The sequence below is a fragment of the Bombina bombina genome, chromosome 7 (assembly GCF_027579735.1).
Source record: "Bombina bombina isolate aBomBom1 chromosome 7, aBomBom1.pri, whole genome shotgun sequence".
Taxonomy (NCBI): Eukaryota; Metazoa; Chordata; class Amphibia; order Anura; family Bombinatoridae; genus Bombina; species Bombina bombina.
The window spans coordinates 337,114,882-337,127,991 of record NC_069505.1 but is presented as its reverse complement, the minus strand read 5'-3'; positions in this window follow the sequence as shown (position 1 = coordinate 337,127,991).

Here is a 13,110-nt window from a genome sequence, read left to right as displayed (position 1 = left end):
TTATAAATGTATTAAATCAGATTAATCAATACTCAGCTTATCAAGCAAGGCCATTATTAAACTATAATGTGTTGAGTTAGCTTAGGAACATTGTAGATGTAACAGGTATATTCTCACTCAGATGTTGTCTAGCCAGTAATATTGTCTGCTTCAATCTCATCTAGCACTGCTCTCCCCCCCTCATAGAACATCACTAATTACAGTTAGTGTAGCAGGTGTGTCTACCTATTATGTAAATTATATTTTGTAGCACTTGTTAGTCTAAATAACATGAAACACAAAAGTTTCTCACTGGAACGATTTGTCTCAAAAATAGTGTGTGTGGAATGTATTCGTCCCCCCTTCCTTTCTAGATGAGTCACTTTCTGGGAAGGCAACAGAGCGAAAACAGCTTAGAAACATGTGCAACAACTTCTTAAAGAGATTTTCATTAAATACATATATGTACTAAGTATATATATATATATATATATATATATATATATATATATATATATATATATATATATATATATATATATATATATATTGAACATATCTATGCATATTGAAAACTATATATCTATACTGTGATATAAAACAACTAATACAGACATTTAAGGAAGAGGGAGGTTTGGAAAGCTCCAGCAAAAGGGGAATTGGAAAGGGAAAGGGGGCACCCAAATTAATGATTGCAGGAAGGGGAAAGGTAGGAGGCAGCACTGCACTACAGAAAAAAAGAATTACTAAATAAATACAAATAATAAAAAGCAAAATTAAACTAGGTACTGGCAAAGAGCTGCCAGACCAGTACATAAGATAGCTGTCACTGTTTGGAAGGGTGGGTTAAAGAACTGTTTGGGGGAATCGGAGAGGTGGGAGGGTTGAAGAGGGTTCACTACACTGCAAGGAAAATAATAATAATTAAAAAAAAACTAAACTAAATACTGGCAGACCTTTTGTCAGTACATAGGATGGTGGTGACCAGTGGAGGATGAGGGAGGTAAGAGAGCTGTCAAGTTGGAGTGTAATCTCTACCCTGTATAAAAATTTAGCCTTACAAGCCAATTGTTTAACCCCTTCACTGCCATGAATTTCCATTAAGGTGAAAAGCAGCAATTAGCAGCATTCTAATTGCCAAAAAGCAGTGGCAAAGCCATGCATATCTGTATTTTCTGAACAAAGGGGATCCCAGAGAAGCTTTTTTAACCATTTGTCATATGACTGCAGTAGTTGGGTGTAAATAATTTCAGTGAGAAACCCAAAGTTTGTGAAAAAGATAACAATATTTTTTTTATATGATTGTATCTAGCCTAGCGGCAAAACAGTGGCATCAAATATACTATAATGGGACTATATCAATACCTTGGGTTGTCTACTTTAAAAATAAATATATTGTTTGCATAGATAAATCAAAAAAATACAAATCTTTATTTCTGTTTAAACAGAGTGATAGCAAAAATGCTGAAAATTCATGATGCAGGAAGCTGGGGAGGTGAAGCATAGAAAGACTGCCGTTTCGTTTGGCCTCTGAAGAAAAAGGTAAAGACCAATGAAAATGAATATCATATTAAGAGCAAGCAAGAGCAAAAATCAGCATGATAAAATGTCAGCTACTGATATTGCTAGAAGTTAATTAGGGATATACAAAGTGAGCAAGCAGCAAACAATGATTTACATAATTTAAAGTAGTTTTAAAAAAGGATATTTCTGCTACAGACAGTAAACAGAAAAGGAATTTGGAGCTTGAAAAAAGCGAGAAAAAAGAATCTGAGCAAAGCAAAACACTTTGCAGCCATCTGCAGGTGCTGCAATCAGAGAGTATTTGTGTGCTGATTCCCCACCCAGGGGAGAGAAGTCTGCAGTAAAGCAAAGTATTACAGGTATGGTTGGAATTGCTTGTGCACAAGCCACAGATGGGGATTATGAAGAGGCAATGGATTTGAGTAATGGGGAGAAATGCTGTAAACAATTCTTAATATGTAATGCAACCTGCAAGCAATACTAATTACACAATGCAAGGAACTCCTGCAGCTTGTAGCAAACAAAGCACAGTATTGCAGCATAGACCAGAAGCTACAGATTTGCAACAGTCAGCAGTGGAGACTCTCACAACTGCATGGTGGTTTTGTGGAATTTAAACAGCTTCACATTACAGCATTGCCAGGAGCTAAGGCTGGTCACAAAAAAACTGTAATTTGAAGATGGCATGGAACTGCAGCAGTAGTAAGGTTTTTTTTGCATCCTGTTTTTAAAGTATCTCAAGTATCTGCACCAAGTTTTAAAATTGCAAATGTTGCTGTTTCCTTTACTGACCAACCTTCAACTTTCAGAGGCCCAAAGTCTTTTCCTAATTTACCTGGGAAAAATCCTTTTAAAGAGGAGGAATGTAGTCAGATTAACCTATTAAGGCAGTCATGAAGAGGATAGAGGTCAGGAATATGTGGACCAGGGTCTTATTAAGAAATCACTGGGATTTCATCCAGGTGCTGTTTATACTCTGCTACATGTTCCATATTCAGAGCATTATTATATCAGCTTTAAAACACTCTCTCATCTGGAGACTTTTTGGCAGCAGTATAAAATTGTAAAAGACACGCCTGAGTGGAAGAACTTTAAGGAAACTCCAATTACCAGGTTGAGGTAGTGAGCACTGTATGTGATCATGAATCTATTCCTGTAGAGGACATCATTTTCTACAATGGCTATTATTGAAATAGAGGTTATGTGTTTGACGTGAACCCTTTTCAGTGGATAATATAAATTTCCTTTACATTGGCAATGTTAGAGGGAGATTCTATTATCGTGGGCAGCCTTAAGTGTGGTTCTAGAGGACATTTTTCTTCAGCCTGTGACAAAATTAGATGCAGTAACTGTAAGGAATTTGGTCATTCAAGAAGTGAATGCATTACCAGCACTGTTTGCAATTTATGCTATAAGCTTTGTCACTTTTATATTGTGTCCAGAGGCTCAGCATAATCAGAACCACGAACAGGAAGATCCCATTAGTTACTGGTTGAAGGCCACATACTTGAGCATCATGAATGTGGCAAGACATTGGAGAAGGTGAATGTTCCACTCCCTTTAGGTGGCATGCTAATGTCACATTGTGAGTTATAGCAAGATAAGGAAGATGTAAGTTCTTTAGATCCTATTAACCTTAGACCTCAGGAAGAGTATAAAGAATCTGACTGGCAAGTTCAGCAAAGAAAATGGAAAAGTGTAGCTCCTAAGCAGCAAAGAGTTTCCAAAGGCAACAGTACAGATTTAAAGCCTGGAATTGGGAGACTGGAGCTTACAAAAAGTTTCCAGTCACTTGACAAATTATGGGGTGACCAAGTAGAGGAGGGAGAGGCAACTTCTATTAGTTTTGAGACTAGTACTTTGGAAGCATCACCTTTTGTCGGAATTGGATAAATCTCAAGAATTTCGTTTGGTTACACCAATGTCTTCACAGTAGGATTCCTGTGGGGTGAATTCCTTATCTACTGGAAATCAAGAGATGGACTGTGATATAGAATCCTGAGTTGTTTTTACAGTGGAATATACAGAGGCCCTAACCAACCTCCTTCTGATGTGGAGATGGTACCTCCTTCAAATAAGAGATGCTCATCTGTTATAAGGGGTAAGAAATCTAAAACAAAGAACAAATTGAGATGGCAATTATGTTTTTGAAATCTGCAAGCACAGAACCACTTCCAGTAATAGGGGTGGCAACAATTAATGTAAATAGTATTAAAGGGACACTAAACCCAATTTTTTTTTCTTTCATGATTCAGATAGAGCATGCAATTTTAAGCAACTTTTTAATTTACTCCTATTATCTATTTTTCTTTGTTCTCTTGCTATCTTTATTTAAAAAGCAGGAATGTGATGCATAGCAGCCGGCCCATTTTTGGTTGATAACCTGGGTTATGCTTGCTTATTGGTGGGTAAATGTAAGCCTCCAATAAGCAAGCGCTATCCATGGTGCTGAACCTAAAATGGGCTGGCTGCTAAGATTTACATTCCTGCTTTTAAAATAAAGAGAACAAGAGAACAAAGAAAAATTGATAATAGGAGAAAATTAGAAAGTATATTAAAATGTCAAGCTCTATCTGAATCATGAAAACAAAAGATTTGGGTTCAGTGTCCCTTTAAGTCGGAACAGGCTCGTAAACAGGCATTTCCATATTTTAGAGACTTGCCCACTTTTTCTGCAAGAGACTTGATTTTAACTGTGCCACTCTTAGCCAGGATAGGAATAAATGTGATAAACTTCAAGATAATTCTAATTTCTTTAATTATATGTTTAAACAGGCAGAGCTAAAAGATGTGTATGATACACAGTATTCCTATGAAAGAGGTTATACCTATAATCTTGGTCATTGCTGCAGCCATATAGATAGAATTTATGTGCAATCCACTGGGTTTTTTTTTTGTAATGTCTCCTTAGACCCTGTTGCATTTTCTGATCAAGCTATAGTGGGTGTTACACTTAATCTTAAAGAGTCTATCATTCATATCCGTGGCTGTTCAAAATTAAATTCTAAATTAATGGAGAATGACAAGATTTTGGTAAAATTACTTTTTTTTTATTGCAGTTGAAACAACTGTATATTTGTGTAATGGCTAGGTAGACTCGTGAGACCTTAAGTCCTCAATTTGTTCCCTTTTTTTCAAAAGAATGCTAAAGGGTTAATTTATCATTTGCCGAGCAGACATGATTCTCTGTAGCGAATCATGTCCGCCCGGGAATGCTTAATGCTGACAGCATACGCTGTCGGCATTTAACATTGCACACGCATTTCTAGTGAAATGCTTGAGCAATGCTGCCCCCTGCACATTAGCGGCCAATCAGCTGCAAGCCAGGGGTGTCAATCATCTGGATCGGGAGAATTGCAGCCCGTCACCTAAAAGGTGACAGACAAGTTAAGGAGCAGAGAAAGCAGCAACCGCTGCTGATTAAATCTCCCCCTAAGAGAGTTTTCCAGCATTGATTTAATCAAGTCAAAACTGAACTGAGGGAACTAGGACATTGTTGTTTAAGTTCTTTAAAGTATGAGCAGAATTGATGTACTGTAGGTCATTTTAATCCTGAGCCATTTGAGTGCGGAAAAAAAATAGAGAAAAAGAGTAATTTTCTGAGTTACATGATAATGAGGAGGTGTTTAAGGATACAACTAGAATACTTAAAGGGACATGAAACCCACATTTTTTTTGTTCATGATTCAGATTGAGAATATCATTTTAAACAACTTTCTAATTTACTTCTATTATCTAATCTGTTTTGTTCTCTTGGTATCATTTGTTGAAGGAGCAGCAATGCACTAATGGTTTCTAACTGAACGCATGGGTGAGCCAATCACAATCAATATATATATATATATATATATATATATATATAGTCACCAATCAACAGCTAAAACCTAGGTTCTCTGCTGCCCCTGAGCTTGCCTAGATAAACCTTTCCAAATGATAACAAGAAAATGAAGAAAATTAAATAATAGGAGGAAATTGGAAAGTTGTTTAAAATTGTATTCTCTATCTAAATCATGAAAGAAAAATTTTGGGTTTCATATCCCTTTAAGTTTATATCTGAATATTATGGGGGCTTTTTTGATAAAACTGACCAAGATCAGTCTTGCATTGACAAATTTCTTGAGGCAGTCACTGTACCTCAGTTGGATTTTCTTACTGCCACCATTGACCAGTCTGAAGTAATCTTAGCTATTGCTTTTTAAATAACAATAAATACCCAAGTTCTGATAGCTTAACTGTAAGAGTTTAATAAAAAAAAAGCTAGTGTGTTAAGTCCATTTCTTACTAAAGTTTATAATTATGCTCTAGTATAAGAGTCAAGTATAAGTCGCTTTTAACTTTGCTTTATAAGAAAGGAGAATGTACTGATATTAAGAATTGGGGGCATATTTATCAATGTGCGAGCGGACATGATACGAAGTAGCATATCATGTCTGCCGCACATCAGTAAATGCCGACTGCATACGCTGCCAGCATTTATTATTGCACCAGCAGCTCTTGTTATCTGATGTTGCAATGCCGCCCCCTGCAGATTTGCGGCCAATCGGCCGCTAGCAGGGGGTGTCAATCAACCCGATCGTATTCTATCGGGTTATTTCTGTCCGCGGCCTCAGAACAGGTGGACAAGTTATGGAGCAGCGGTTTTCTGTTTCCGGCGAGCCTTTAGGAGCTTGATAAATATGCCTCTTGGCATCCAATAGCTCTCCTTAATGTTGATTATAAAATGTTGTCATCCATTTTGTGTAAAAGACTTGAGGGTAATGGAGAAAATATTTAGTCACCAACAATAGTGTGGGTATTGCCAGTAGGAATATTGCAAATGCTCTTGCTTTATCAGATACATTTTTCAGAGTGCAGAAAATAGAGTTCTTTTTTATGAGATGTTTTGACCAAGAAAAAGCATTTTTTAGAAAAAATATGGTATCCCTTTGAAATTTACTTCTTGGTTGCAGCTAATAAATTCCTAAGCTACAGGTGTGCCACTGATAAATGGATGTCTTGGGAAACCTTTAAAGATTTTAAGATAGGGTGTCCATTGAGTCCATTATTATATATTTTTTGCAATTGACCCTTTCTAGCGTTGCATTCAAAATGACCATAATATAGCACATGTGGAGGCAATGAGACAAACTCCTCATGTAAATATATTGCTTATGCTGATGTTAGTGTATATATTTCATCTGAATGTAAATGTATTTTGATCATTTTGCAATTTTTGCTAGAGCATCAAAATCTCTTTTGAGCATGAATAAATGTAAAATGCTTTGGATAGGTTCTTTAGAATCCAAATGCTAGCCACCTACTGATGTTAATGAAGAAAAAGACCCCAACATTTTCTTTCATGATTCGGATAGAACATACAATTTTAAACAACTCCCCAATGTACTTCTATTATCAACTTTGGTTTGTTCTCTTGTTATCCTTTGCTGAAGGAACTGCATTGCAATACTGGAAGCTAGCTGTACACATCTAGCCAGACAGATAGCTCAACGGTTGCAGGTTCAATCCCAGCAAGGTCCACTCAGCCTTTCATTTTTTTCATCCTTCCGAGGTCGGTAAAATGAGTACCATTAAGTTGGGTAATAATAATACCTGTTATCAGTGCCGCAAGTCGATTAAGTTTGAGGTTGTGCACTATACAAGTATTTAATTATTAACTGGTTAACAAATCACAAGAGACACATGTATTCAGGCACCAATCAGCAGCTAGCTCCCACTATTATAGGATATGTGCATATTTTTTTTCAACAAGGGATACCAAAAAAAACAATGCACATTTGAAAATAGAAGTGAATTTAGTATATGGAAGTCATGGAAAATGTCTCTAAGTTTGTTTTTCCTGCTACTGAAATTATGGTTGCATCACTCTATAGTCAGTTTTTTCATCTTCTCTGGGGAAATCAACTCAATATTCTTAAAATTAATATAACTTACTTATCCAGGAGAATAGGAGGTTTGACCCTTTTTGTTTTTGTCATTTAATTGTATGTATCTTTTGAAAGGGTCTGGTCAAATTTTGGCAACGGTTAGGCTGTGGTTGGAAGGAGCTAGGGTTGCCACCTTTTCCTAAAAGAAAATACCGGCCATGGGTGGGGCGGAGCCCCAAAAGGGCGTGGCCACAAAAAAGTTGGGGCCAAAAAAAAGAGGCCATTTTACTCAATGTATCATGCCCCTAGTAGTTTGTAAACATAGGTACATTTATTTTCTTTGCATCAGATTGGGAATTCTCTGGATAAAATAACCTTTTTTGTATTATTTTTTTTTTTTAAGTTGAAGGGTATAAACCCCAAGAACTTCCAGAGGCTTTATGTAATTTAAATAATCCCAGAATGCCTCTTGAAGATAGAGATACAATGGCTAGCTTTTTATAGCAAAGTTTATGTCCGTAAGAATGTGCCCTAGACCTACCTGTGCTGCGATTATAGAGATAATGGAGCATTTCTTAGTAGATTGTGCTTTTGCTAGGAGAGTAAAGTGTAGCAGTAAAGTTATTGTATGGAATGGACTAACATTATATGCAAAAATATATCTGTGTAGATTTAAATTTGTTTTAATGTATTTTCTGATGTAAATATTTTGTATATTTTTGTAAATATATAATTTTGTGTTGTGATTTTTATATCCTGCATCTAAGTAGGTGAAGAAGAGGAATACCATTACCATAGGGCTCCTACAAAAATTGTATAATTTTAATAAATTAAAAATGTAAATAGAAATAAGCAGTAGAAAATTGTATTGTTAAATTACATTTAAATGTGTAATGAAATAGTCCTGCAAGAATCGTGTTTAATTGGGAAAATTTAAATTGTATTGAAATTACACAGGATTCAGGAATAACATTATTTGTTGCACACAGTACAAACCTTTGAAAAATACACGGGTCTTGCAAAAAACACTATAAAATTTATACTTGTAATAAGTTAAAGGGACATGCCATCCACATTTTTTCTTTTATGATTTAGAAATTTCTCACTAGCTGCTGATTGGTTGCTGCACATAGAAGCCTTGTGTGATTGGCTCACCATGTACATTGCTTTTTCTTCAAATAAGGATATTTAAAAAATTAAGAAAAAATAATTTATGGAAGTAAATTGTAATGTTGTTTAAATTTCTATTCTCTATCTGAATCATGAAAGAAAGATTTTGGGTTTAGTGGCCCTTTAAGCGTATTGTGTTCCATATTGTAAAATTAGTTTTCCTGCCTCTTTAAGTGGGTTGAAAAGAAGTGTTCCATTAATGTAGCTGAATATTCTCAAAAAAATTCCCCCCTGCAAATTTTCTGCGTTATCTTTCAAACTGAAAGATGTCAAAGTACACAGCACTTGCTGAATATGTATTCGGGGGAACATTTTATTTTAAAGTTTGACTCTTACTAACTTCGTAAAAATGAAAATAGTCACTGCACAATAAGTGTTAAATAAATAAGCTTCCCTTTTTAGTGAGTTTCATTACTTTCTGTAGGAGCAGGGCTGGACTCGGAGTTAAAAGAAGCCCTGGAAAAATTTGAAGACCAGCCCTATTTTCCGGTGAGTCCATAGAATGCACACGCCCCATTTCTTTCATACAGGTGGTGAGAGTCCATGATCCATTACTCCTGGGAATTACTAATCCCTGTTAATAGGAGGAGGCAAAGTTTCCCAAACCCTAAGAGCTCTACATATCCCCTCCCACCTTACTGGAAGCTAGTCTTGTCTTTGCCTCCACTGGAGGAAGGTGAAGAATGAATATGTGCAATTTATTCTTCAGTGAGTGGGGTTCTCAGATTGCGTTGAGGCCCATTTTCTCTCAGATTTCAGTATTTGATGGAGGTATGTATTTGGAGTATGGTTAGTGGCATTGTTTTCAACTTTTGGGAATTAGTTACAAGCCATCAACAGGTGTTGCATGGACCTGTCATTTGCCTCCTTCTGTTAGGCCGTCGATATACTCCTATTCCAGATCCTTTGCTGTTATGTTTCAGCACTAGTGTTTGGCTTCTTACTGGTTTCCTCCAGTAGTAGGGTGTCTATTTGTGAGTACTATTTTTTTTTTTAATTATTATATTGGCCCTTTATAAGCCTCTTAGGCTATGTTAATATATTTTTCACACACACACATATATATGTGTGTGTGTGTGTGTGTATGTATATATATATATATGTGTATATATATATATATATATATATATATACATACATACATACATACATACATACATACATACATACATACATACCAACAGATTCAGGAAGGCACCCGGTCTCCAATTCTCCCAAAGGAACTCAATAAACAGGCAACAGCAAGTATGTAATGTCCAAAAACTGCAGCCAGACGATCCGGTAAAAAATAAACTGTCTTTATTTGACATGTAAATACAGGCTATATGTATTTACATGTCAAATAAAGATGGTTTATGTTTTTACCGGATCGTCTGGCTGCAGTTTTTGGACATTACATACTTGCTGTTGCCTGTTTATTGAGGTCCTTTGGGAGAGTTGGAGACCGGGTGCCTTCCTGAATCTGTTGGTTGGTGTGTTTTTGCTGTGGAGCATTGGATGGAGCTCTCGTGAGTGGCACTGGTGGATGACGTCATCAGCGGAGGACTAGAGACCAGAGAGCAGAGGGACACAAGCTTGCTGGAGTACACGGCGTGAAGATGGCTGATTAGACTAGTTGCAATCATTGTAATGGTGAGAGCGGTATCCTGAGCACTGCCTGTTCTGTGGTTTGAATATATATATATATATATATATATATATATATATATATATATATATATATATATATATATATATATATATATATATATATATATATATAAAAGCAAAACTGGGGGAAGTCAGTTACAATTGGCGCCAAAGGAACAAGCCCAGGACCACGACAAGGTCTCCCCCTTCCTGGGACCCTAACAAGCACCCACACAATGCATACTTCCAAACAAACCAACTGGGAACCTCCCAGGGTGACACAGGCTTTTTATATATATACACTAGTCGATAAGCCTGCACAGAGGGCAGTGTAATTATTTTTTAAACTACAGATGTAGAAACAACTTATTTTGTAACACTTTTTTATATAAAAATTTAAGCTACAGGTGTAGCAATGCTATAATTTTAATGGACTACTATCTTAAATATATCAAAAATATTTTCTATATAATAAACTACAGATATAGCGACACTCTAATTAGACAAACTACTGTCCTAAATAAATATACAGTTTCTTCTCTTTAAATTATATCTACTTTAAGTATATTTCTTTATATACATAACCCCTAAACCGCAAAGCATAACCCCTAACCCCTACATCACAATAAACCTATTTACCCTATTAACCCCTAAACCACAAAACCCCTATATCGCAATAAACCTATTTAACTTATTAACCCTTTAAAACGCCAAAACCCGCAACGCAAATAACTATTTAAATAACTAAGTACAGTACACTAACCTAACACCCCTTAACCTAACACCCCTTAACCTAACACCCCTTAACCTAACACCCCTTAACCTAACACCCCTTAACCTAACACCCCTTAACCTAATACCACATTAAATAAACCCATATTACCTAAACAAATACATTCTAAAGTTACAAAAAATAAAAAAAGCTAACATTACAGAAAATAAAAAAAATCTAATTACCAAATTTATCAAAATTAAACCTAAACCTAATCCCTATGAAAATAAAAACAAAACAAAATAAAAACACTCCCTACTCTAAGAATAAACTACCAGTAGCCCTTAAAAGGGCTTTTTGCAGGGCATTGCCTCAAGATAATCAGCTCTTTTTCAATAAAATACAAAAAAAACCCCAAATAAAATAACCTAACACTAAAAAAGCTAAACTACCCATTGCCCTGAAAAGGGCATTTGTTTGGGCATTGCCCTTAAAAGGGCATTTAGCTATTTTTCTGCCCATCCCTAATCTAAATAAAACAAACCCCCCCCCAAAAAAAGTCTAACCCCCAGGTTGGTACTCACGGTTCCTGAAGTTCGGTGGAGAAGGTCCTGTTCCAGGCGGTAAAGTCTTCTTCCAAGCGCAACCTCTTCTTCTTCCAGGACCATCCTGCGCAGAGCTGAGCTGAAGACCGCAGAGCTGAAGACCGGCGACTCTGGAACTGAAGACCGGCGACCGCAGAGCCATGGAGCATGGAGGATCCTCTTCGTACGATCTCCGCCGTACACTGAATAGTGAATTCAAGGTACGCGATAAAGATGGCGTCCCTTGAATTCATATTGGCTGATTTGATTTTTCCAATTCTAATCAGCCAATAGGATGAAAGCTACTCAAATCCTATTGGCTATTTAAATTAGCCAATAGGATGAGAGCAAGTGAAATTTTATTGGCTATTCAAATCAGCCAATAGAATTTCACTTGCTCTCACGCTATTGGCTAATTTAAATAGCCAATAGTATTTGATTAGCTTTCATCCTATTGGCTGATTAAAATTGGAAGAATCAAATCAGCCAATAGGAATTCAAGGGACGCCATCTTTAATCGCGCACCTTGAATTCACTATTCAGTGTACGGCGGAGATCGTATGAAGAGGATCCTCCACGCTCCATGGCTCCGCGGTCGCCGGTCTTCAGCTCCGCGGTCTTCGGTCTTCAGCACCGCTCCGCGCAGGATGTTCCTGGAAGAAGAAAAGGTTGCGCTTGGAAGAAGACTTTACCGCCTGGAACAGGACCTTCTCCGCCGAACTTCATGAACCGTGAGTACCAACCTGGGGGTTAGACTTAGCATTTTTAACGATTTTTTTTGGGGGGGGGGATTTGTTTTATTTAGATTAGGGATGGGCAGAAAAATAGCTAAATGCCCTTTTAAGGGCAATGCCCAAACAAATGCCCTTTTCAGGGCAATGGGTAGTTTAGGTTTTTTAGTGTTAGGTTATTTTATTTGGGGGGTTTGGTGGGTGGGGGGTTTACTGTTAGGTGGGACTTTGTATATTTTTTGTAAAAGAGCTGATTATATTGGGGCAATGACCTGCAAAAAGCCCTTTTAAGGGCTACTGGTAGTTTATTATTAGAGTAGGGTGTGTTTTTATTTGGGGGGGGTCTTTTTTATTTTCATAGGGATTAGGTTTAATTTTGTTAAATTTGGAAATTTGATTTTTTATTTTCTGTAATGTTAGCTTTTTTATTTTTTGTAACTTTAGAATGTATTAGTTTAGGTAATTTGGGTTTATTTAATGGGGTGTTAGGTTAGGGGTTGTTAGGTTAGGGGGTGTTAGGTTAGTGTACTGTACTTAGTTATTTAAATAGTTATTTGCGTTGTGTGTTTTGGTGGTTTAAAGGGTTAATAAGTTAAATAGGTTTATTGCGATGTAGGGTTTTTGCGGTTTAGGGGTTAATAGGGTAAATAAGTTTATTGCGATGTGGGGATTTGCGGTTTAGGGGTTAATAGGGTAAATAGGTTTATTGCGATGTAGGGGTTTAGGGGTTAATAGGGTAAATAGGTTTATTGCGATGTAGGGGTTAATAGGGTAAATAGGTTTATTGCGATGTAGGGGTTTAGGGGTTAATAGGGTAAATAGGTTTATTGCGATGTAGGGGTTTAGGAGTTAATAGGGTAAATAGGTTTATTACGATGTAGGTGTTTAGGGGTTAATAGAGTAAACAGGTTTATTGT